A 25,586-nucleotide genomic window follows, 5' to 3' on the forward strand; every position below is an offset into this window, starting at 1 on the left:
AGCTGTAATTAGTTTTGAAGAAAAAAAATGCAATGCATAGCTATTATCAACAGGAACAAGTCAGCATCAGGACCCCAGCCCTAATTATGGCCTTCCAAAACTGAAATGAAAGTAGCCCTATGGTTAATGGACAACCGACTTAGGTTTTCCTCTGAAAGAGTCCCTTAATCATTATAATTATATCTAAACTAAAGTTTGGCAAGAGAAAACAAAAAGGTAGTTATTGACAGATAAGCAGGGCCCCTTCACCTCACTCAATCAAAAATTCAGATTATACTAGGGAAATTGATGTTTGTAATTTGCAATGAGCGTCATTCAAGTAGTGGCCTACAGCCCGCCCTTTGGATTTCCATTTGTTACCTGCAATGTCACTCTCGTATCCTTTGTTCCCGTTTGTCCATGGCATGCATGCATCATACCTATTCTGTGTATAGCCCTTACCTAGAGCATGGACCAAGTTCATGTATCAATCGACTGCAGCTGTTATAGGAGCTACTTTTTTATTTGTCTTTGAGCACACTGTAGAAGTGCTTGTGTTTTCATTCACTCCATGTCTTCCCACCCGCCCCATCCCTGTTGCTTCTTTCCCTCCACAGATTGTGTTGTAATGTGTGTCTTTACTGTATCCCCCTCATCACCCTCCGCCCTTGCTCATGTTTCTTTATTCCACCCACCTGTTCTTGTGCCGTTTCTGGATGGGAAACCGAAAACCTCTACAGACAAACCATTTTGTTTCTTGTATTAATGGCTGCCTCTGCAGATGCTCGTAATTTAAAGTATGTTAAACAAAACCTCACTGCAGACAAGCTGCTGCTGCCATAGTCTAGCAGGAGGAATAGAATAACTCAGGAAGGTGCCTTTAATCACCAGCAGAGCCCACTTTTGAATCTTCAAAGCAGTGATAAGTCCAACTGCCCAAAGCAGGAATCATCTCAAGACACCAAAGCTCGCAGGGGAGGCATAACAGCGGCTCGATGACATTCACACTGTGTTAGCCAATTTCAGAGGGGGTGAGAGGACAGAAAAGTGAAACGACTTCGTCTCACCTCCCATGAAGGGGGTTCCCTCAGCACTGGTGAATATATGCTGGCTGCAGCAATCTAAGCCCCGCGGAGATCACTGAACAATATAACCAACCAATGCAGACGGTGCCCGCATTCAACTGACCTGTGAATACAGCAAGTATTCAACTCTACATAATTCAACACAATGCCACACAATTAAGTGCAACACAATTCCTCAGAACACAAACCCACACTCCATAATTCCACTACACACAACACATTTCAACATCTCCTAATTTCATGCCGCCCAATTCAACTCCGCACAAGTCCACTCTGCATCATTCCACTTCATGCCACATTATTACAATCCAACAAAGTCACCTCCACTTATTTCCACCCCGCTCCATATCACATAATTCCAGTTCGCATAATACCACTTCATCTCACATAATTCCACTCCACTTCAAACCACATAATTACACTCCATGCAACACAATTAAACTCCAGATAATTCCACTACCCATGATTCCACTCTAACCTACATAATTACACTGCACACCACCTATTTACACTCCACAAATTTGCAATCAGCTCGAAAACACATAATTGCACTTCACAAAATTCAACTCTACGTCATGCCACATAATTGCACCCACATAATGTTACTCCACACAAGGGCCACATAATTTTGCACCACACAATTCCACACCACACAACATAATTACACTCCACATATTACATAATACTACTCACCCCATAAATACCCTCCACTCAATACCACATAAATACATTCCACACCCTGCCACATAAATCCACCCAACAGAATTTCACTCAACACCACACAATTCCACACCACGGAATTAAACTCCACACAAATCCATTGCACACCACATAATCTCAAACCAAACCACATAATTCCACACCACAACACATAATTCCACTCCACACCACATCCATCCCTACATCCAGTAAACACCAAGAAATTCAACATCATGGCACATTATTCAACACCACTCCACATAATTTCACCTTACTACATGTCACGCCACGACACACAATACCACTCCACATAATTTCACTCCATGACACACAATCCCACACTGCACAATTCCACTCGACTCAATAGCACATAATTGCTATCCACATAATTCCACTGCAACCATGCCACATAATTCCACTATACATAACTACATACATCCCCTCCACAACAAATAACAAAAAGACATTGATAGTGTCATTGCCAATAGCACTCAGACTGCCGAGACCTATTGGCTTTGCCAATGCTTGTTCTTTTTTACAACCCTTCTTAGAATATCAATTTCCAGTGATGTCTTGTTAGGCCCCATGTTAGAAGCTGATTCATAAATCTGCCACTACAATTGGTGCTGTGCACTATTGTATTAACCATAGGCGAAATTCTTTTTCCATTAGAGTAATTTTTCATAACAATTAATTAGTGGATATTTAGTATATTTTCCATAATTTATATTTTTCTAAAGCGTACCCTCTTAGCATAACTTTTTGCTCACAGGAGACTTGTGGGGAAATTTTCAAACGTTTGGTGCAGGCATTTATGTGGCAGAACAAAACATAAAATATAGCAATGATTTACTATACATTATAAAGGTTAAAAGTGCAGCACAGCATTTCTTGAACAGGATGAGTGCCACATAACTATTAGAAAATCTACCACTTGTTTCAAACCAAAATGCATTCCAGTGCCAGTGAAACTTCCTGTGTGCTACAGTACTGTGCTGTGCACTGGCTTTAGTGTTGTGGAGTTTCCACCCTAGGGTAGAAACTGTGAGTTTGCGGACAGCATTTCAGTTGGCTCCACGCACCCCCTCAGGATATGTCGTATTATGGGGCAGCTAGCTCACAGTGCAACCATGAGCACCTCTAAACCCAGGCGGGAAGCAAATGGTTCTGGCGACCATTGATCATGACAACCATGATCCCCAAGGTATTGTGGTAACAGATCTAGAACCCTTTTACTCAGTCACTCGTGCTATCTTCCTCTCAGAGAAATATACAAGAAATACACAGTAGGACATTTTCAATGTTTGTTTAACCAACGTGACTACTCAATAAAACATATGTGCTGCAATGACTAATAGACTAAAGCAAATGAAAGTTATCAGAAGTTCTAGGACAGTAAACAGAATGGAAAGTTTCATCATCATGCTAAAACATTGTATGTATCCAAGCGTATATAACAATATAGAAATTTGGCATACTCCTTTTATGCATCCCCTATCTTCAGTGTCTAGGGCATGTGTGTATGTTCTGCAAGAATCCTCGTAGTGGATGATCCAACCTCTGTTACCTGAAGGGAAAGAATGTAGGTCCCTATCGTGGTCATGAGCTGGACACCTCTCGCAGAGATGTCAGCGGACTGCTGGACCAAAGCATCAGCATGTAGAATCTCACCAGCCAAGCACTCCTCTGCCAACATCCGGAAACAGATGTTTATTTATAACAAAAGACATCCTTGCCTCAATCAATCAATCAGGGATTCATAGAGTGCAGTACTCACCTGTGAGGGTCTCAAGGCTCTGGTAGGGGTGTTCAAGCAGCTCCAAGATCATCTGAAAAGCCAGTTCTTGAGGTCATTTCTGAAGATTTGCAGTGTAGGGCTTTGTCTGATGCTGAGGGGGAGTTTGCTGCAGGTCTTGGTCATGATGTAGGAGAAGGATATGCCCCCCGTTCTGGGTCTGTGGATGTGTGGGACCTCGGCAAGGGCAAGGTAGGGGGAGCGGAGGTTTCTCTTGGGGGTGTGGAAGAAGAATCTTTCGTTGAGGTATTGGGGTCTAGTGTTATGGAGGTCTTTGTAGGCGTGTTACTCTCTTTTCGACAGGGTGCCAGTGGAGGTCGCAGCGGTGCTGGGTGATGTGGTCGTGTCATGAGATGCTGATGACTAGTCTGGCTGCGGCGTTCTGGACGGTCTGGAGTTTGCAAAGGAGTGTTTTGTTGATTTTGGCATAGATCACGTTTCCATAGTCCAGCCTGCTGGTGAAGAGTGCGTGAGTGGTGTTCTTCCTGGAGACAGGGGGGTGTTGAAGCATGTGGAGGACACAGCATTGATCTGGCGGTTCATGATGAGTGAGGAGTCGAGTATAATGCGGAGGTTGTGAGAGTGGTCTGTGGAGGTGGGTATGTTTCTGAGGGCAGTGGGCCACCAGTTGTAGTCCCATGCATAGGGGGTAGATCCGAGGATGAGTACTTCCGTTTTCTCCGAGTTGAGCTTCAGGCAGCTGCTGCTCATCCAGGAAGCGACGTCCTTCATTCCTTCCTGGAATCTGTGCCTGGTGATGTCAGGTTCCTTGGTGAGGGAGAGGATGAGCTGGTTGTCATCGGCATAGGATACTATGCTGAGTCTGTGTTTTCTGATGATGGTTGCATGGGGTCCATTTAGATGTTGAAGAACATGGGGCTGAGGGAGGATCCTTGGGGTACTCTGCATCTGATCACTGTGGTTTCGGAGAGGAAGGGTGGTAGTCTTGTTCTTTGTGTTCTGCCAGAGAGAAAAGAGAAACAATAGTCTAAGGCAGTTCCCTGTCTGCCGGCGTCGTGGAGACTGGCAGATAGTGTGCGGTGGGAGGGATCTGTGGCCGAGATCTAGATAAGGCTGTCATTGTTTGTGTGTTATAGATAGCTCTGTTGTCATATGTCTGAAAGCAACAAGCACATTTGCACAACGTGTATATATATATATATATATATATATATATACATATATATATATATATATATATATATATATATATATATATATAATGTTCCACAATGCGCCAAAGCATTAGATGCACTCCTTCCCAATGAAAGTTCAAACACGATCACAGGGCTTGAAAGTGGTTTATTCAGCAAAAACCAAGCCACATATACCCAACGCGTTTCGGCTTGACCGCCTTGATCACGGGTAATTTTTCACTCTATACAATTCAAATTTTTAAACATTTAATAAACGTGACGAAAGAAATGAAAACAGAAAGATGACACAGACATGTAAACCTGATCATCACATGGTTCCCAATTCATCGGCCATTTTGAAATGGTGCAATTGTACAGTTTATATGCTTGAAAATACTTGGTTCTAATGTTTCTCATGTTAATAACTCATATATATTCTTTTGTTAAATACATTTGATAAATTAATAGAAATGTGAGTAACATAAAGACAATTATTGTCATCGTGTGTGATAGACATGTAGCATATAATTATCATACACGAATCATTTCTTAAATACTAGTGACTTTTAGTCAAGCATAAAACCTATCTTAGATGGTTGTGAAATGCATTTCATGAAACAGTTATTGACTCACTGTTATGAGTGTGAAGAGTGTGAACTATATATATATATATATACATACATTATCTACTGGCGGTCGGCAGTAGATAGTTATAGTTAGGACCGTGTTTCCATAGGAAATATGAAAATTCTATTTTGAATAACTTTGGCGCCGGTTGACGAATCCTCGCGAAATTTTCAAAACTAATGGGGCGCTCCGCTCAGCTCCTACTCTGAAAGTCTCGGGGCGATTCGTCAAGTGGGGGCCGAGAAAAAAGGGGGGTCCCAAAACGCGTTTTCCCCATGCATTTTCTCATAGGACCTTTAGTCGAAGGTACAGCCCGAACGGCTGAACAGAATTACTTGAAATTTGGCAGAGAGGTAGTCCTCAGGTCAGGGAAGTGCCTTTTGCACGTCTGGTGTCAATCTGTTCAGTAGTTCCTGAGAAAATAGCATTTAAAAGCATATAAATATCTATAAGCGCGTACCGTGCGCGCACCGTGCGAGCACCCTAACGTGTGCGAGCGTAATTCTGATTGGTGGTTACATGTTAGTCAACGTTCGAATCCGTCGAAATCAGGAAGTGTCGGCCACCATTTTGTTTGTTTTCAGTGCGAGAGTGAAAAAGGAAGGTGGCGAACCTGAAAAGGTGGCAGGGTAGAGAGTTCCTGACCCCCTAGCCTTTGTCAGGGGGTCCCTGAAGGACCCCAAAGGCAGAATCAGAAGGCAGATTTTTTTTTTTTAAATCGCGGGGGTGCGCGCATCGTGCCCGCACGGTGAAAAACCAAAAAAAATAATAAATAACTAATAATTTTAATACGTAGTTTATTGTAAAATAAATATATTAAAAAAATAATAATACATACCTAACTTAGCATTTAAAAAATCGTACAAATTCACTGAAAAAAACAGAGGTTTCATACACGTTATAGTTAGGAATTAGCATTTAAAAAACCTTGCAAATTCACTTAAAAAACCATAGGTTTCACACATGTTATAGTTGGATATTTCACTCGTCAAAAACCAATGAAATTCCCCCGTTATAGTTAGTTCATATAACTATAACTCGCGCAACCGCCACTCTATCACAAGGATGATGTCATCAGTGATGTCATGAGTGATGTCACTGACCATGTCATGAGTGATGTAATATGTGACGTCATCAGCAGTGCATTGCGGGCGCGCGAGTCATAGTTATCTAAACTAACTATAATGGGGGAATTTCATTGGTTTTTTACGAGTGAAATATCCACCTAACTATAACATATATATATATATATATATATATCAGCCAACTTTTCTTGCTCGGTTAACAATCACCGCACCACCTGAACAAAGGGCGCGTCGTCCGTCCGGATCATCCGGGCTCGATCCGTATGCAATGCTCCAAATTACCAATACTTGAAAGTAAAGGATGACGACGCCGTGTCTTGCAAAATACAAAATTTAATGCTCAGCTGTTGGACGCGTTTCGCCTGTCCCGCCTGGTGAACAAGCCTGCGGGACAGGCGAAACGCGTCCAACAGCTGAGCATTAAATTTTGTATTTTGCAAGACACGGCGTCGTCATCCTTTACTTTCAAGTATTGGTAATTTGGAGCATATATATATATATATATATATATATATATATATATATATATATATATCATCCAATCAAATAGCGTCAGGTCCTTCCAGGATGAAAACTCTTGTCAGGTGGTGCGTTGTCCGGCGAACCCACGGCCGGATAATCCAACAAAGTTCAAAAGAACAAGAAAAACGCACTCTCGGAGGTTGCTCGTATTTTTACTAAGCCATCGTTACGCGTTTCGACACAGCAGTGTCTTGGTCACACGATATCCACAATGTTTTCAAACAACCATATATGCACCTAAACATAGAAGAAGTACTACCATTTTCCTGAATCTACAATATTGCAAATGGTCGCCATTTTGGAACGGGTTACAAACTAGATCTCATACTTAGGTTCATGCGTGTTCTCTAGTCGATAAAGCAGAAATCGTTTTACAAAACAAAATGCATCAAAGTACTTGTACAGTTCATACATATTAGCATACTTTATAAGCATTGGTTTAACCCCGTGGTCCAAGTTTCTCGTATTACGAGATAATTGAATTTGCAAATCTTTATCGATTGTGACAGTCACGATAACAAACCAGGGCTTCAGCAGCCATGTGTCCCGGTTTAAATCAACATGCCAGGCGGACTAGTGCCGTGATACGGATCTACCTACTGGTAAGTGAAGGTAGGTGTCTTATGAGCATGCTACGAGCCTCTGGAATTATCCAGGCTCCGTGTCTTAATGGTGATTAATGAGGACTAGTGCCTCTATTTTACATTTGCTCATGTAGACTCACGAAATAACTCCATACCAGATATATCAACAGCCTGATAGCAAAATCGTAGTGGGAGACAGTAGTACTTCTAACTGAGAGCCATTTAGTGCTGCAGCCGAAGGGATTGGCAGTGCAGGCAGTCCATTGAGCCTAAAATAAATGTGAAAAGATCCGTGCAACTAAAGATAAAGAACAGTGAATGACATAAGTGCAGTCCTTATCTTATTGGGCGTGTTGTTGCATCCTCATGAAGAAAAGGGTAGGGAACCGGTGCCGTATCCGTGAGACGTGAAGGGTCCCTTTCTTTCCTCCTGGATAATAGAAAAAACATGATAAAATTACAAATAGCCCAAGAAGAATATTATTAGCTCAAAATTACATTCCTACATTTTTTTCAAAATTTACATTTTACTCTAAACAACCTGAGAAATGCTATGGTTGCCATGCAATAACATGAAGAGTCACCGTAAATGGCAACAAAAAAGAGGCATTAGAGGGCATGAAAAGATAGGTACACAACTTCAGTCATCATGTAAATGCGTTGCCAGTTCCTCATCAAGATTGTGCCCCCCCGGAAACTTGGTTTCCAATTCCATAATCCATTTCGATTCTCTCTTCCTGAGGGCTAGCTCCCTGTTTCCCCCTCTTTTTGATGTATTGACCTGTTCTATGGCAAAATACTTGAGAAGAGACTGGTTGGACTGATGTCTGTCTTGGAAATGTCGTGCAATCGGATAGTTGCGATCCAAGTTGGAAATGGCTCTTAGATGTTCTAGTATCCGCTTCTTAACCATGCATGTAGTACTCCCGACATACCGGAGTTTGCACGGACATTCCAGAATATATACAACAAAGTTGGTGCTACAAGTGAGGAACTGTGCTATGGTTTTACTTTGACCTGATCCTGTAACCTCAAATTCTTTCATCATGTGGCTGAATTTGCATGCCTTGCAATGGCCACATGGATAGAAACCCTTGAGATTGAATGGGTTTCTATTGGGGTTTTCCGTAATGTCTCCCCTGACCAACATATCCTTCAAGTTTCTCCCTCTCCTGTAGGTAATAAGGGGTCTGTCCTTACCAAGGCCAAGGACAAGATTAGGCACATCAGTAGATCTCAAGCCCTTGAGTACTCTGCCATAGATGACCAAGAAGAAACACCTGTAAGGATTATAACCACATTTAATCAGGAATCTAAATATGTCCAAAAAATTCTAGCCAATAATTGGAGAATCTTGAAATCAGATTCCATAATTGGCAGCAACATCAGTGACAGACCCCTTATTACCTACAGGAGAGGGAGAAACTTGAAGGATATGTTGGTCAGGGGAGACATTACGGAAAACCCCAATAGAAACCCATTCAATCTCAAGGGTTTCTATCCATGTGGCCATTGCAAGGCATGCAAATTCAGCCACATGATGAAAGAATTTGAGGTTACAGGATCAGGTCAAAGTAAAACCATAGCACAGTTCCTCACTTGTAGCACCAACTTTGTTGTATATATTCTGGAATGTCCGTGCAAACTCCGGTATGTCGGGAGTACTACATGCATGGTTAAGAAGCGGATACTAGAACATCTTAGAGCCATTTCCAACTTGGATCGCAACTATCCGATTGCACGACATTTCCAAGAAAGACATAAGTCCAACCAGTCTCTTCTCAAGTATTTTGCCATAGAACAGGTCAATACATCAAAAAGAGGGGGAAACAGGGAGCTAGCCCTCAGGAAGAGAGAATCGAAATGGATTATGGAATTGGAAACCAAGTTTCCGGGGGGGCACAATCTTGATGAGGAACTGGCAACGCATTTACATGATGACTGAAGTTGTGTACCTATCTTTTCATGCCCTCTATTGCCTCTTTTTTGTTGCCATTTATGGTGACTCTTCATGTTATTGCATAGCAACCATAGCATTTCTCAGGTTGTTTAGAATAAAATGTAAATTTGGAAAAAAATTTAGGAATGTAATTTTGAGCTAATAATATTCTTCTTGGGCTATTTGTAATTTTATCATGTTTTTTCTATTATCCAGGAGGAAAGGAAGGGACCATTCACGTCTCACGGATACGGCACCGGTTCCCTACCCTTTTCTTCATGAGGATGCCACAACACGCCCAATAAGATAAGGACTGCACTTATGTCATTCACTGTTCTTTATCTTTAGTTGCACGGATCTTTTCACATTTATTTTAGGCTCAATGGACTGCCTGCACTGCCAATTCCTTCGGCTGCAGCACTAAATGGCTCTCAGTTAGAAGTACTACTGTCTCCCACTACGATTTTGCTATCAGGCTGTTGATATATCTGGTATGGAGTTATTTCGTGAGTCTACATGAGCAAATGTAAAATGGAGGCACTAGTCCTCATTAATCACCATTAAGACACGGAGCCTGGATAATTCCAGAGGCTCGTAGAATGCTCATAAGACACCTACCTTCACTTACCAGTACGTAGATCCGTATCACGGCACTAGTCCGCCTGGCATGTTGATTTAAACCGGGACACATGGCTGCTGAAGCCCTGGTTTGTTATCGTGACTGTTACAATCGATAAAGATTTGCAAATTCAATTATCTCGTAATACGAGAAACTTGGACCACGGGGTTAAACCAATGTTTATAAAGTATGCTAATATGTATGAACTGTACAAGTACTTTGATGCATTTTGTTTTGTAAAACGATTTCTGCTTTATCGACTAGAGAACACGCATGAACCTAAGTATGAGATCTAGTTTTTAACCCGTTCCAAAATGGCGACCATTTGCAATATTGTAGATTCAGGAAAATGGTAGTACTTCTTCTATGTTTAGGTGCATATATGGTTGTTTGAAAACATTGTGGATATCGTGTGACCAAGACACTGCTGTGTCGAAACGCGTAACGATGGCTTAGTAAAAATACGAGCAACCTCCGAGAATGCGTTTTTCTTGTTCTTTTGAACTTTATATATATATATATATATATAAATATATATATATATATATATATATATAAACCATGCAAATATGTGTCAGAAGTCATCGTGTAAAGGTGAAGGCGACTTTAAGAAAGACCTGTGTATATGTACAATGGCAGTGTTTTCCTCCAGGCCTACCTGGAACACACGACTCCCACTCCTAAGACATAAGTCGCCTACGTAAGCTATCTATAAGGGCAAATCTTATTGCTAAAAATGCTACAGTATATGCAAAAGGAATCATAACATGTATACTTAAAAATCAAGGTAAAAGCTGTTTAATGGCAATATTGCTATTTAGAAGCCCAAAGCACAAAGAAAGCCAATTTCAATAATATAACAGCATAAAAAAGGTCAATTTAAAAATCAATTTAGAATGTTAAAAGCAGGCCGAATAAAAGTTCCAACCAAACGGAATAGCCAGATTTTTATGTGTTCCGAATAGTAGATGAAACTTTTCTGTTCCCAGCATCCACATATGAAGATCCCAGAGGCACACCTTGGAGTAAGTTTATGGAGCACATATGTTCCCATCCAACCCCCACAGCAGTCGTTGTGGAAACAAAAACAGCCAGGTGACGTTCTGCCGAACCAGAGCCAATATTTAATCCATCTGTGGCAGAAGCATATCAGGGAGGCTCATAAAAAGTGGCTAGGGGCAATGGAATGTGAAGTGGACAACTATACATATTGGCTTTTAAATGGTTCACCGGTACATAAATGTCCGAAAGCTCAACCAATTGTGATCCCAGGCAAAAATCCAAGGCGCACTCAAAAGTGCACAGCAGACAGCGAAACACGGGCTGCATGCATTGAAGCCACACAGGTTGAAATGCTAAAAATCAAAGCTTATTCAGTTCTCGAAGCAAGGGTGTGCCAAAGCAGTGCACCATGTGCTCACAGCACAGTAACAAACGAGGTAGTGCCAGCTCCATTTGATCTCAAAATCGGGCACCCTTTGCAGGGTAAAAATATTAAAATGACTGTCTCTGCAATCAGGAACATGACCAGCAGAAGACCTCCAAAGATGCTCCAGAGGATGGAGTGAATAAAATATGGAATGACCCTGAAAACTGTCTGGAATGTGCTAACCAAACCCAGAGCCTATGCTTTTGAAACAATGCAACTATTCCCTTTGTACTATATATGTTAAAAATACAATGAACCAGCTCTCCAAAATGTTGTCTGAAGTTAGTACAGAGTAACTTCTGTATCTCTGAAGAGGACCTTGCCACCTGAAGATCAAACGTCTCAGCAGAAGTTAAGGCCACATCTTTTTGAAACAGTAAGGCTTTCAGTTTGCGAAGGGTGTTAAAATGCATAGTGGTAAGATTAATTGAAGGCCATAACATCGCCTCCATAACTGTAGGAATAGGTGGAAATGGTACTTGTGTACAACAAGTAACAACAGAAAAAAAACATTACCAGATAAGCAACCCCTGGCTTAATTCCGCAGCAACCTTGACAGTTCAACATCAGGTAACTTCCATTAGAGAGCAATCTGAAAGTCAGACGTATTTGCGGATGTATTTTCAGCAACGGTAAAAGGTAACTTGTCTAGCTTTTCTGTGTGTAATCTAGGGCATTTAGCATCCTTGCATGCCATAAGTTCTATGAGATGGTATGGGGAAAACAGATTTGTGACGTTGATATGTCGCCATGGCATGTGGCCAGAACATAGTGTTTGTAATGTCCAGCTCAGTAGTATAATAGACCTAAGTTGTGACTGCCCATTTTGTATTGTGGACAGGTCTTGTTGAACCTTGTTTATCGCTGAGGATACTATATTTTACAAAGAGTATATCCTAGATGATAAGGGGGTCATACCATTTTCCAACACTGCAAGAGCCTATCCTAAATCAACCCTTCCAATTCCGCACAATCTCTCATCAGCCTCCTTCTGAGAGACCTTACATATTTCATTGTATATGGCATACAAGAAGCACTTTTGATGTTTTTTCCGGGGACCTAATAAAAAGTCCCTGAGTTCCAGGTCATCAGATAAAAGGGACAAGTGCTGGTTCACATGAGATAGCGTTGAGCTTTTTAGCCAATAATGGTACTACTTCCCAATAATGTAAGTTGTCACTATTCCCGATTGTTCAAACTGCACATACCGCATATCAGGCCTACTTGTTTTAAAACCATCAGTGTTGTCGAAGAAGCATGCCTGACATCCGATCGCGTCTAGTGGCCTAACTAACCATCCCTTCCAAAATGGAGGTCAGATGAATTGTATGTGCCATTACACAGCATAGTATCCAATGTATCCTCACTGTAGAGTGTAAATGGTTGCCAGTTTTCAAAATGTGCAAATGTGGATATTCATGGTGTATTCAAATCTTTCATTTTGGCTATTCCAAGACAAGTTTGTTGCACAGTTTTGTTCAGGAAAATCATTTGTTGTGGTATTAGGCATGCTCTAAACAAAAGCTCAGTTCCCTGAACCTGCCAGTCTTTAGTCTCGCAAATAAGTCAGTCCTCTCTGACCTCAACCATATACAGGCTTACAACAGACCCACTCACTCCAAGGGCGCTACCCTCGACCTTATGATAGCTAGAGACCACATCATTCAACTAGATGACATAATACCATGCGATTGGTCTGATCATCAACAAATCTACTTTCACATCCTGGAAAAGGTTTTGCTCAGACAAGGTCAACCACTCAAAAACAAGCAACTGTCTTGTAACCTGAGAGACATCAACATGCCTAACCTCACCAACTTGAGCAAGAAGCTTCTAGAACCTCCCACTAACATGAATAATTTGGAAGAGTTGACAGATCACTTCATCAACACCATGACAAACATCCTCGACTCTGCATCCCCGAAGCAACTCAAAAGGATCCCTTGCAAACAATCCAAACCTTGGTTCAATGGTGCCCTTAACGACGAAAGACGCAATTTAAGGCTCTCTGAGATACGGTGGAGAAATTCCCCCTCCACCCCTAATCTCAATCAGTTAAGGAAGAAGAGAAGCTCTTATAACAAACACATTCGCATTGCTAAATCAGATCATTTCAGAGCGCAGCTTGACAGCGCTAAAAACCGTCCCAAAAACTGTTTGATATCATCAACCAACAGGCTAATCCTCCTCCTGCAATCAAAACCGCAGGTCCCAGTGAAGAAGACTTCTCAGCGCACTTTTTGGAAAAGTCTAGGAATATTGATCGGGAACTGCAACGTGCCACAGCTAACTTGCTGTTGATGAGCTCCCTGGGTGTGACAGTACCTGCAGCAGTGAGTGCTCCACCTTACTCCACAGAGTACACACCCAAAAACAATGCTTGCTGGAACACCTTCATACTCCCTGATTTGGAGGAGATATCACACTCAATTACATTTCTTAAACCATCCAACCATTTCAGTGATCCACACTCCGCTATGCTGCTCAAAGACCTCAACCCAGCCATTCTGCCTCTCTGGTCCAAGATCATCCAACAATCTCTCTTACAGGGGAGGATTCCAGACTGCCTTAAAATGGGGCAAGTCACACCTATCCCCAAGAAGCCCAATGCAGACCTAACTGACCCCAATAACTACCGGCCGATCACCAGCATCATGTCTTTAGCAAAGTTGATCGAGAAGTGCGTTCACACTCAGCTATGCAACCATATCGAGAAATATCAGCTGCTAGACCAACATCAGTCAGGCTTTAGACCAGGTCATAGCACAGAAACTGCCCTTACGCACATTGTGGAATGACGCCTTGAGAGCTCTGGACCAAGATACACCTTGTCTTCTAATTCTTCTAGACTTGCCCTCTGCTTTTGACACTATCAAACATGATAACTTGATTAACCTTCTGCAATATAGCATGGGGCTATCTGGCCCTATCTTAAATTGGTTCTCCTCCTTCCTGCACAATCAAACGCAGAGAATCAAAGTCCACCAATCTTTGGCTGCAAGCACCCCGGTCACAAACAGGGTATCTCAGGGATCTGCTCTCTCGCCCACGCTCTTCAATCTCCTCATGGAACCGCTAACTGCTATTTTGAATGGGTCAAAAATTCAATACCATATGCACGCAGATGATACGCAACTGTATTTGAAGATCTCTATAGATGACATTAAAACTCTTAATGGAGCGCTCCAAAAAACTCGACAATGGCTAACACATAACCATCTGTTACTAAATGCACTCAAAACAGAATTTCTCTTGATTACACCCCGCAACCAAGAGACCCCAACGAAAAACTGTATCAAAGATATCTCTGCACTCAACTGCTCCCCGCACGTGGTGGACTTCGCTTGCTCTTTAGGTGTCACTCTGGACAAATTTCTAAACACGCAAGGACACATCAGGGCCACTACTAAGAGTGCGAACTATCAGCTCAACACTCTCAGGAAAATCAAACCTTTCCCTCCTCCTGAGGACGTCCAATCAGCAGTCCAATCACTTGTTATCTCGCAAGTTGAATATGGCTTGGTAACCCTTGCAGGGCTTCCTAAAGCAAGATTAGCGCCTCTAAGAGCTACTCTGAACGCCTCTGCCAAACTAATCACAGGCTCCAGAAAGCATGATCATATTACACCTGATTTCATTCAACTTAACTGGCTTCCTATTAAAGCAAGGATCCGCTTCAAGATTGCTTGTCTGACACATAAAGCTATTCACCTCAATAGCCCTGTTTACCTGGCAAAGAAACTCGAGCTCTCTGGTTCCAGTCGAAACTTAAGAAGCTCGAATACCCTACTCCTGAAACCACCAAAATTCAACAAAACAAGAACCTACAATCGCACCACCAAGAATCTGGAATGCCCTTCAGACGGAAATCAGAACCAACCCCTCAACTGCTTCTTTTAAGAAACAAGTCAAATGGCTACTTTTGGAAGAACTTCAACAGCAATAGCATCTATGTTCTTGTGATAATCACTTCCCTCGAGTGTTTGACAATCTTTTTTACTTTGTGTATTGAAATGTATGCCTGACAATCTTTCTCTCTAATATGGTTTAAATTTGTACTCGATCGATTCAAAATGTACTGTATCGTTCTTGGGGTGTAGTGCTCTGCTTAAACTGCACAGCCTCTTCTTGAAGGGCCTTCACCTGGTCCTTCCTTTGTTGTATTGTATTTTTACTGTCTCCCATGGCAACACTAATTGTCCTCTCTGTACAGCGCTCTGATACCCTTTCTGGGTCTTGTTTGCGCTTTATAAAACCTTTCAAATAAATAAATACACTTTACTTCTATGGTGTCCCTACTAAAGTCGAAACCCTCTACAGACAGCTGGGAAAGAAAAGACGCAGAATATATCAGCTTGCTTTCAATTAGCTTATTTTTCTTTGTGGGTGATGTGCAAGCCTATAAACATATGAGGCAGGGTCAGATGTATCGTAAACATAAAAATATCCAAACTTCTGTGGAAATGTTTTTGAACTACCCTGTGGGGGTGTGGGGCAATATTCCCATTAAGTGAAATTGTAAACAGCACGAGAAATACTTGCTTTATGCAGAAAATGATGAACGTAATGTTGAAAACAGAATATCTTGTCATAATTAAATGTACCGTCATACAATTAATCTGAGGATTTGTGCCGGCACGGTGATTGCACACAAAAACATGTGGAAAATGTGTCTTTTTCAGTTAAATTTTAGGTCTGCAGGGGATTCTACATGGGAAAACGTTGGGGGATCCACGCAAGCCATACCTCGCTTGACTCCCCGGGTGTCTAGTTTTCTGAAATGTGTGAGTTTGGTAGTTTACCAAAATAGTGTAAAATAAGAGAGAGGGGCTCTATTCCACAAAAAGGGGTAGAGCGCCAAGAGACAATAGTCTGAAGAAGTATTCCCCTTTTTGGCACCTGTGCAAATACTCATACAAACTCATACAAAGAATACACTCAATCAATCACCAGAACAAGACACCAAAGTTCGAACCCTAGTAACAAGATATTTTAAAAAAACTCTATTTTATTAAAATTGTTTGACACAAAACATTATTAAACAAATACAAAATTAAAAATAGTGAGACAGTTACATAACAGTACACAGAACTAATGACATTGTGCCTGTCGTGCAATAAACAAACATAAAAGGGATCACAAATAAAAAAGATCACAGTTAACAAACAGTTCAAAGCATGGGGAGAACACAAGAAAGAAAAAATGATTTCTAATCCAGAATACAAAGGAAAACACTAGACCCAAATCAACTGTTCTCTGCAGTATTGATACTGCTAGCTAATTTCATCGAGAACAGATGTCACTCCAGTCTACAGTCTGCCTTTTGGACTTGCGTCGACGCGTTTCGGTGGAGTACTATAATTATAAGACCACCTTCTTCAGGACAAATTATTCAATCTCCCACGATATAGATAATCTACCAAAACAATGAAAATTGATATCATTAAAAACCCTTTCGGCAATAAAAACATTATACATACACAGATCTTGACATTTGGTGTCACTGGTAACAGCTCACAGAAGATATACATATAAGGACAATGTTATCTAGGATCATTAATGCCCTCTAAGACTTTTTTTAAAAAAAACAACACAACAATAACCATAGAGGACATATAGGCCAATAAATGGTGTGATTCTCCTGGCGATTCATCATACAAAACGTACTTACACAGTCATTCTTAAAGCAACTCATTCAATCATACCATATCCAACTCACTGATTTCTTCCATATGTTTTATTTAGAAAGAAATGAACTCGATTAAAGAGTAATAGTAGTTACCTTAAAAAATTTTTAAGAACATCCAAGAGGTCCGTATTGGTAGACTTCTTGCCATCTAACTAAAGGGCGAAAAACGCTGAATTCAGCGGGAACGTAAAGGAACAGGCCTTTTGGTCTAGAGGGAAAGAAATATTAATAATTTTGAGAACCTCTCTTACTGCTGTAAACTACAATAGTGTCTAGATCCCTATTAGTTAAATACCTGCCTTCCTGCCTTTTAGAATTAGTTACGATCGGGTTGCGAGGGTATATGCGACGATCATTATGCTGAAAAAGAAGGTCCAAAAGTAAGTTGTATGTCTTATTCCCACTTAATTTGAACCGTGAGACTTGTGCTACACACTTACTTCAACAGGAGTGTTGTAACATCTTTAGGATAAAAACTGGTCCTGTATTATTGCTGAGGTCCCTTTGCGATGATCCTCGATGCAATTAGATAATCTTGATGGCGCTTTATTTTTAGAAATTCTAGGATTTCTACAAAAAATGAAAGAACAAGACTAGAGCTTTGTATTTCTGAGATAGAATCAATTATGACATGCCCGTATTAGCAATAATTTTTGTAGAAACCACTCAAGTGCACATGTATCTTTCTGGTTGCCAACTAGCTAAAAAGCATATAGACCCCAGAGTGTAAAAACTACACTCATCATCCAAAATCCAAAAAGTGAAAGAAACCCCATGGGTGAAGCAAGAGCGTTCGTGCCGCATATAGTGCCAGAAACCATAGCCCTCAAAACAGGTAACAATATCGGCATCGCCTTTATAATCTCGCCACAAATAGTCAGCGTTAGAGAAAGCTGCAATCGACCACAGCCCCCCGCTAGTCAAAGATTGCTCGGGGTCTCTAAAGACCAATTCAGCGATAGACCAAGTCAGGCTCGACCCACCGCTAGTGATCTAAACTTACCCTGTTCAACGCGCATGGATACCTCTACGTCATCCCGGGAGCAGCGTGTGTCAACTCCCAAAGGTACGAGCCCGGCCTTAAATACATTCATGGACGCGGGAGAAGCATGAAACTAGCAACAGCTGCGGGCTATCGGAAAACCAGTCGAATGGATGAGCTAAAACGGCGGCCATTTTGAAGTACCTTAAACATACCGAGGACTCGCAATCAATCAGAATTGATGTGCCTTCAATGTATGTTTAAGCCCCAGATGACCTAACAATAAACCATTAAAACCTAACCTTTTTAAACCTTCATCCGTTCACGCGCCTCCGGTGGCATTTCAGACATAGCCATCCACAAAAATTATTTGAAGTATCCACATAAGACACACTCGGCGGCCATATTTGAATAGGTAATCTGAAGGCAAATCCGATGGGTAACACGGAGGAGGCGGCCCGCATGGGCTTACCGAAAGAGCCATTATTGTGTCCATGCATGTTCAGGCCCAAGATGTAAGAATGTCGTCAAAAATCACCCAATCTTGGACCAACAAAACGTGTCCCCCAACAGGTACCAAAAAACTATACCGATATTCTCGTGATGGACAACAAGGAAACCCTCCAAATGGAGGCATAGTTAAACATAGACGGTGGCCATATTTAAATGACCTTTCTACATAAAACTAATCACTGAACAGAAAAAGAAAATCTCTGGGTGTTCCTCTTCCTAATGGGCATTTAAAATGTGTCAATTTCGCCTAAAGACTGCATCCGACAGATTCACTATAATACACCCATCCGGTGTATGAAACTACTAACGGAGTCAGGGAACCTAGGGGAGGTAAATAGTCATATTACTTGATCATACGATCCCATTCCTCCCTAGAATTAAGCCCATTTCTAACTGTGTTTAGGAGCGAGATGTACCATTGCTCTCTATGTTTCCTTTTTTGTTCCATGTTTCCCCCACGAGGCCCCATCCACACCTTTTCCAATATGAACCACTCTATGTCTGACTCCTTATGGCCCATTTCGCTGTAGTGGGTTACTAGAGGGGCATTTGCTTTCATGGTTCTGATAGCGGAGCGATGTTCTTGGAGTCTGATTCTAAGCTCCCTACCGGTTTCCCCAACATAGCCTTTCCCACAGGGGCAACGGAGAAAATACACAATGTTTTTGCTCCTACAATTATTCAGGGACCTAGAGGAGATTTTTTGTCCATTGTGTTCCAGCATATCTGATTCCACACAAAAAGAGCAGACATTGCACGTTCCACACTTCACATTTCCCAACGCCGGAGTTTTGGCCAATGTGTGTTGTACTTTGCCCATGCTCGCTCTGTAAGTATGGACCAACTCGTTTCTCAAATTCTTGTTCCTTTTAAAAGCAAAAATCGGTCTTTCAAGTTTTCTTTCTTCCTCATTATTGATGATGTGCCAGTTGCTGTTAATTACATTTTTGATACGGTTACTAATATGTGAGAAGTTGCTAACAAAGACCAGTTTCTCAGACTCCTTATTCTTTTTAACTGTATTTTGGAGCATCGCTTCTCTATTATAAAATCTGGCACGTTTAAAAGAATGGGTAATGAGTTTTTTCGGGTACCCTCTCTCCTTAAATTTCCTTTTCATGGTCTCCGCATGTCTGTAGAAGTCATTGAGGTCAGAGCAATTTCTCCGCAAACGGAGAAATTGACTAAGCGGTATGTTGTCACGCTGCGACTTGGGGTGGAAACTAGAATAGTGTAAAAGAGTATTTTTGGCCATTGGTTTAGTGAATAGTTCGACTGCCAAAGCACCATTGACATCCTTAATAGAAATGTCCAGAAAATCAACCCAGGATCTACTGAATTCAGATGTAAACTTTAGGTTGGGATCCCCCAAATTAATCCAGAGTAGAAAATCTTCCAAATGATCGATTGTACCGTCCCAAATAAAAAAGATGTCGTCTATGTAACGGTACCAGCCAACCACATTTTCAAAGAACGGAGCAAGATCGTTGAAGATATGTTTGTTTTCGAATTCACCCACATAGAGACAGGCCAGGCTCGGCGCACAGGTGGCCCCCATGCTCGTGCCTTTCTTTTGTTTGTATAACTGGTCTTTAAAAAGAAAGATGTTATTCGTGAGTACCATCTTGGCACAGTCAACTACAAAGCTCTTCTCTACTCCTTCTAGATCGATCTCCTCGATCGCTCTGCGAACCACCTCAACGGTTTCATGTTGAGGAATGTTAGTATAGAGAGACTCAATGTCCAGTATGACTAGGCATTGAGTCTCCCCATTGAAGGCCTTACCCTCAAGGAGGGAGATCATGTGTGAAGAGTCCCTTACATATGATTTGAGATTCATCACTATTGGACGCAGAAAATGATCTACGTATTTGCTGAGGGGCTCAGTCATAGAGTTGATACTACTGACAATGGGCCTCATCGGTGGGTTGCCTCGGTCTTTGTGAATCTTGGGGAGACCATACAGAGCGGGAATCCTAGGTTCTTCATTATTTAGGAATTTAAATTCTTCTTCACAAATCCATTGGTGTCCCCTAGCTTCATTCAAAAGAGTACTACAATCACACGTCAGCTTCGCTAGTTGATTTCTAGAGATGGGTTCATAGTGTTCTGTCACCGCCAGCATTTCTAGCATTTTCTGATCATAATCAGATGTGTTAAACACCACGACACCACCCCCTTTGTCAGCCGGTTTTATTGTCAGCCTCAGATCATTACTTAGAGATTTCAAAGACTGTTTTTCTTCTCTGGTCATGTTATGGTCAAGTTGTCTGGGGTTCTGAGATAAGATCGATTGGATACCACTTTCAACCGCTTTTTCAAAAATCTCATGATTTTTGCTTACCATAGCTAATGTAGGGGTAAAAGAGGACCTGGGTTTAAAGCCCGAAACATTATTGCTGACCCTAGCGGGACGGTCCTCGAAGAATCTTTTGAGTCTAATTTTCCTAAAGAAAGCTCTTAAATCTCTTTCCAATTGAAATTTATTAATACCTGTAGTTGGAATAAAACTAAACCCTTTACTCAATACTCTCGTCTCTATTTCAGTGAGGTTTCTGTTAGATAGATTTATCACTGGTGTTCCGTCTGACGCCAGTAGCGTTGGTTTCTCGTTCTCAGATATTCTTGCTGAGGAGGAGGAGGGCCTCGAAATTGTTGACCCCTCCCCTGATTTTGGTTGAATCTCTGTCCCCGCCTTGGTCTTTGATCTAAAAAAGACGGCGGACCTGCTTCCACAAAGTTATTCCTATTGCTACTCTCTTCTTTATGGGAGATCTCTTCCTCGCTACTGGACCCAGAGGTGTCAGAAAAGGTCACCTGTTTTCTCCCACCTCTCCTATATATTGGTCTGTTGTAGGGTCTTTCCCACCCTTGTTCCTGTTTTTGTTGGTAATAATTCTCGTTAAGGAATGGGTAGACTCCTTCAGCATTAAATCTTTCTATATCTTTTTTGAGTTTATTAGTTTTTTTATTTATGAGGTAGTCTCTGTATCCTTCAACATCTCTATTGATCTCCTCTAGTTTACGCTTGGCATCTTCTACTCCAGTGCTGTTTCTCAATTCTAGCTCCAACTTTTCTATAGATTCTTTTTCGATAATAATTAACTCCTGCGCTGTCTCAATAATCAGGAGCATCCAATCCCTACTGCATCTATTCGAGATCTGTGTCCATACTTCTAAAAATCTCTTATTTTCTATAAAAAGACCTGGTTCGTTCCTTACCTGTAGACCAATAGGGATTGTCCCAGATTTGTATTCTGGATTAGAAATCATTTTTTCTTTCTTGTGTTCTCCCCATGCTTTGAACTGTTTGTTAACTGTGATCTTTTTTATTTGTGATCCCTTTTATGTTTGTTTATTGCACGACAGGCACAATGTCATTAGTTCTGTGTACTGTTATGTAACTGTCTCACTATTTTTAATTTTGTATTTGTTTAATAATGTTTTGTGTCAAACAATTTTAATAAAATAGAGTTTTTTTAAAATATCTTGTTACTAGGGTTCGAACTTTGGTGTCTTGTTCTGGTGATTGATTGAGTGTATTCTTTGTATGAGTTTGTATGAGTATTTGCACAGGTGCCAAAAAGGGGAATACTTCTTCAGTTTACCAAAATAGCCACCGAGCCAGAAGCCAAAAACCCAGGTGACCCCCTTGCAAAAACAGGTTGTTTTGTGATAGGTAATTTTGATGTCTCCTCAATACTTTTTGGGTCCTTGCCTGTCGCAGGTACTTGACCCACCACGTGAGTGAGGTATCATTTTTATCGGGAGACCTGGAGGAACGCTGGGTGGTAGGAAATTCGGGGATCCACATAGATTCCAGAACTTTCCCACACAGAAATTGGAGAGGAAGGTGATTTTTTCAGCAAAATTTGAGGTTTGCAGGGGATTCTTTGTAGGAAAACATTGGGGGATCCATGCAAGCCATACCTCGCTGGACTCCCCCGGATATCTAGTCTTCAGAAATGTGTGGGTTGGGTAGGATTCGCAAGATGGCCGCCGAGCCCGGAGCCAAAAACTCAGGTGACTCCCCTTGCAAAACCAGGTTGTTTTATGATAGGTAATTTTGATGTCTCCTCAATACGTTTTGGGCCTTTGCCTGTCATGGGTACTTGAACCCCCCATGCAAGTGAGGTACCACTTTTATCAGGGGACCTGGGGTAACACTGGGTGGTAGGAAATTTGTGGATCCATGCAGATTCCAGAATTTTCCCACACAGAAATTTGAGAAAAATGTGGCTCGCGTGGACCCCCCAACATTTTCCTACCCAGAATCCCCTGCAAACCTCAAATTTAGCTGAACAAATCACTTTTATTCTCAAATTTCTGTGTGGGAACGTTCAGGAATCTGGCTGAATCCACAAATTTCCTACCACCCAGCATTCCCCCAGGTCTCCTGATAAAAATAGTACCTCACTCACGTGGGTTGGTAAAGTACCCGTGACAGGCAAGGGCCCAAAACCTATTGAGGAGACATCAAAATTACCTATCACAAAACAACCTGGTTTTGCAAGGGGGGGTCCCATGAGTTTTTGGCCCCGGGCTCAGCCGACCTGGGGGAACTCTGGGTGGTCAGAAATGTGTGTCTGCCTGGTGATCCTACAACTTTCCCACACAGAAATGTGTGAACATTTTTTTTATTTCAGCAAAATTTGAGGTTTGTAGGGGATTCTGGGTAGGGAAACATTGGGGGATCCACGCAAGCCATACCTTCGAGGACTCCCCTAAGAGTCTAGTTTTCAGAAATGTGTGGGTTTGATAGGTTTCCATAGATGACCGCCGAACCCGGGGCCAACAACTCATGGGACCCCCCCTTGCAAAACCACGTTGTTTTGTGATAGGTAGTTTTGAGGTCACCTAAGTAGGTTTTGGGCCCTTGCCTGTCGCGGGTACTTGACCCACCCATGGGAGTGAGGTACCATTTTTATCGGGAGACCTGGGGGAACGCTGTGTGGTAGGAAATATGTGGATCCACGCAGATTCCAGAACTTTCCCTTACAGAAATGTGGGGAATTTTTTTTTTTTTTTTTTACAAAGTTTGATGTTTGTAAGGGATTCTGGGTAACAGAACCTGGTGAGAGCCAGACCAGTCACCCCATCCTGGATTTCCCTGGGTGTCTAGTTTTCAAGACTGTATAGGTTTGCTAGGTTTCCCTAGGTGCCGGCAGAGCTAGGGCTCTAAATCTACAGCTAGGCACTTTGCAAAAAAAGGTCAGTTTTCACTGTGAATATGTGGTGTGTACACACAGAGTTTTGGGCCATTTCCTGTCACAGGCACTAGGCCTACCCACACAAGTGAGGTACCATTTTTCTTAGAAGACTTTGGGGAATGCGGGTGGGTGAAATGTTGTGGATCCACGCAGATTCGAAAACTTTCCACCACAGAAATTTGAGGAAAATGTGTTTTTGCTTTTACAAAGTTTGAGGTTTGCAAGGGATTCTGGGTAACAGAACCTGGTGAGTTAGACAAGTCAACCCATCTTAGATTCCCCTGGGTGTCTTGTTTAAAAAAATGTATAGGTTTGCCAGGTTTCCCTAGATGCCGTCAGAGCTAGGGTTCAAAATCCACAGCTATGCACTTTGCTAAAAAAGGGTCAGTTTCCACTGTGATATTTGTTGTGTGCACGTTGCGTTGTGGGCCATTTCCTGTCGCGGGCACTATGCCTACCCACACAAGTGAGGTACCATTTTTCTCAGAAGACTTTGGGGAATGCGGGGTGGGTGGAATTTTGTGGATCCACGCAGATTCCAGAACTTTCCACCACAAAAATGTGAGGAAAATTTGTTTTTTTTGACAAACGTTTGAGGTTTGCAAGGGATTCTGGGTACCTGAGAACCTGGTGAGAGCCAGACAAGTCACCTTATACTGTATTCCCCTGGGTGTCTAGTTTTTAAAAATGTATAGGTTCTCTGGGTTTGCCTAGGTGCCGGCAGAGCTAGGGTTCAAAATCTACAGCTAGGCACTTTGCAAAAAAGGCTCAGTTTTCACTGAGAAAATGTGGTGTGTCCATTTTTCTTTTTGGGCTGTTTCCTGTCGTGGGCATAAGGCCTACCCACACAGGTGGGGTACCATTTTTCTCGGAAGACTTTGGGGAATGCGGTGTGGGTGGAATTTTGTGGATCCATGCAGATCCCAGAACCTTCCATCACAGAAATGTGAGGAAAATGTTTTTTTTTTTACAAAGTTTGAGGTTTGCAAGGGATTCTGGGTAACAGAACCAGGTGAGAGGCACACAAGTCACCCCATCCTGCATTCCCCATTGTGTCTGGTTTTTAAAAATATACAGGTTTGCTAGGTTTCCCTCAGTGCCGGCTGCGCTAGGGCCCAAAATCCACAGGTAGGCACATTGCTAAAAACAGGTCTGTGCCTAGTGGACTTTCTGGTGCCCTTGTGGGGAATCGGGGGTGAGGGGTTGCCTCGATATGCCCCCAAGTTGCGCAGAAAGACTATGGCAATTTTTTGGGGGAGTGGGGGCATTGGTATACCCATTCTGGGTAGCCCCCACCCACATGCATTAAAAAGCCAGCATAATCACTGGCACCTAGTGGGCTTTCTGCCCCCCCTGGAGCAGATCAGGGGCCACTGCCCCCATCTGCCCCAGGGGCCAAAAGAATGTGGCTTTTTTTGGGGAGGTGTGGGCATTGGCATGCCCATTTTGGGCTGACCTCACTCCTGAACTGAAAGAAAAAATAATTTCCTGAGGCCCAGTGGGCTTCTGCCCCCCTGGGGGGGGCAGAGAAGGGGCTAAAAAGGCATAACAACTGTGGTAATTGTTTTTGGGGTGGGGGCATTATAATACCCATTCAGGGTAGCCCCCACTCCTACATCATAAAAAAAATCCCTGGTGCATAGTGGGCTTTCTGCCCCCCCCCCCAGGGGCAGATACGGGACTACTGCCCCCA

At 42.1% G+C, this 25,586-nt stretch overlaps 1 protein-coding gene across 1 annotated transcript in view; it reads left to right on the plus strand.

Moving 5' to 3' along the window:
* The window catches only part of LOC146798473 (uncharacterized), a 613,542-nt gene that overhangs the window by 444,466 nt on the left and 143,490 nt on the right, over positions 1–25,586 (plus strand). The window lies entirely within an intron of this gene.

The sequence above is a fragment of the Triturus cristatus genome, chromosome 9 (genome assembly GCF_964204655.1).
Source record: "Triturus cristatus chromosome 9, aTriCri1.1, whole genome shotgun sequence".
NCBI classification, from domain to species: domain Eukaryota; kingdom Metazoa; phylum Chordata; class Amphibia; order Caudata; family Salamandridae; genus Triturus; species Triturus cristatus.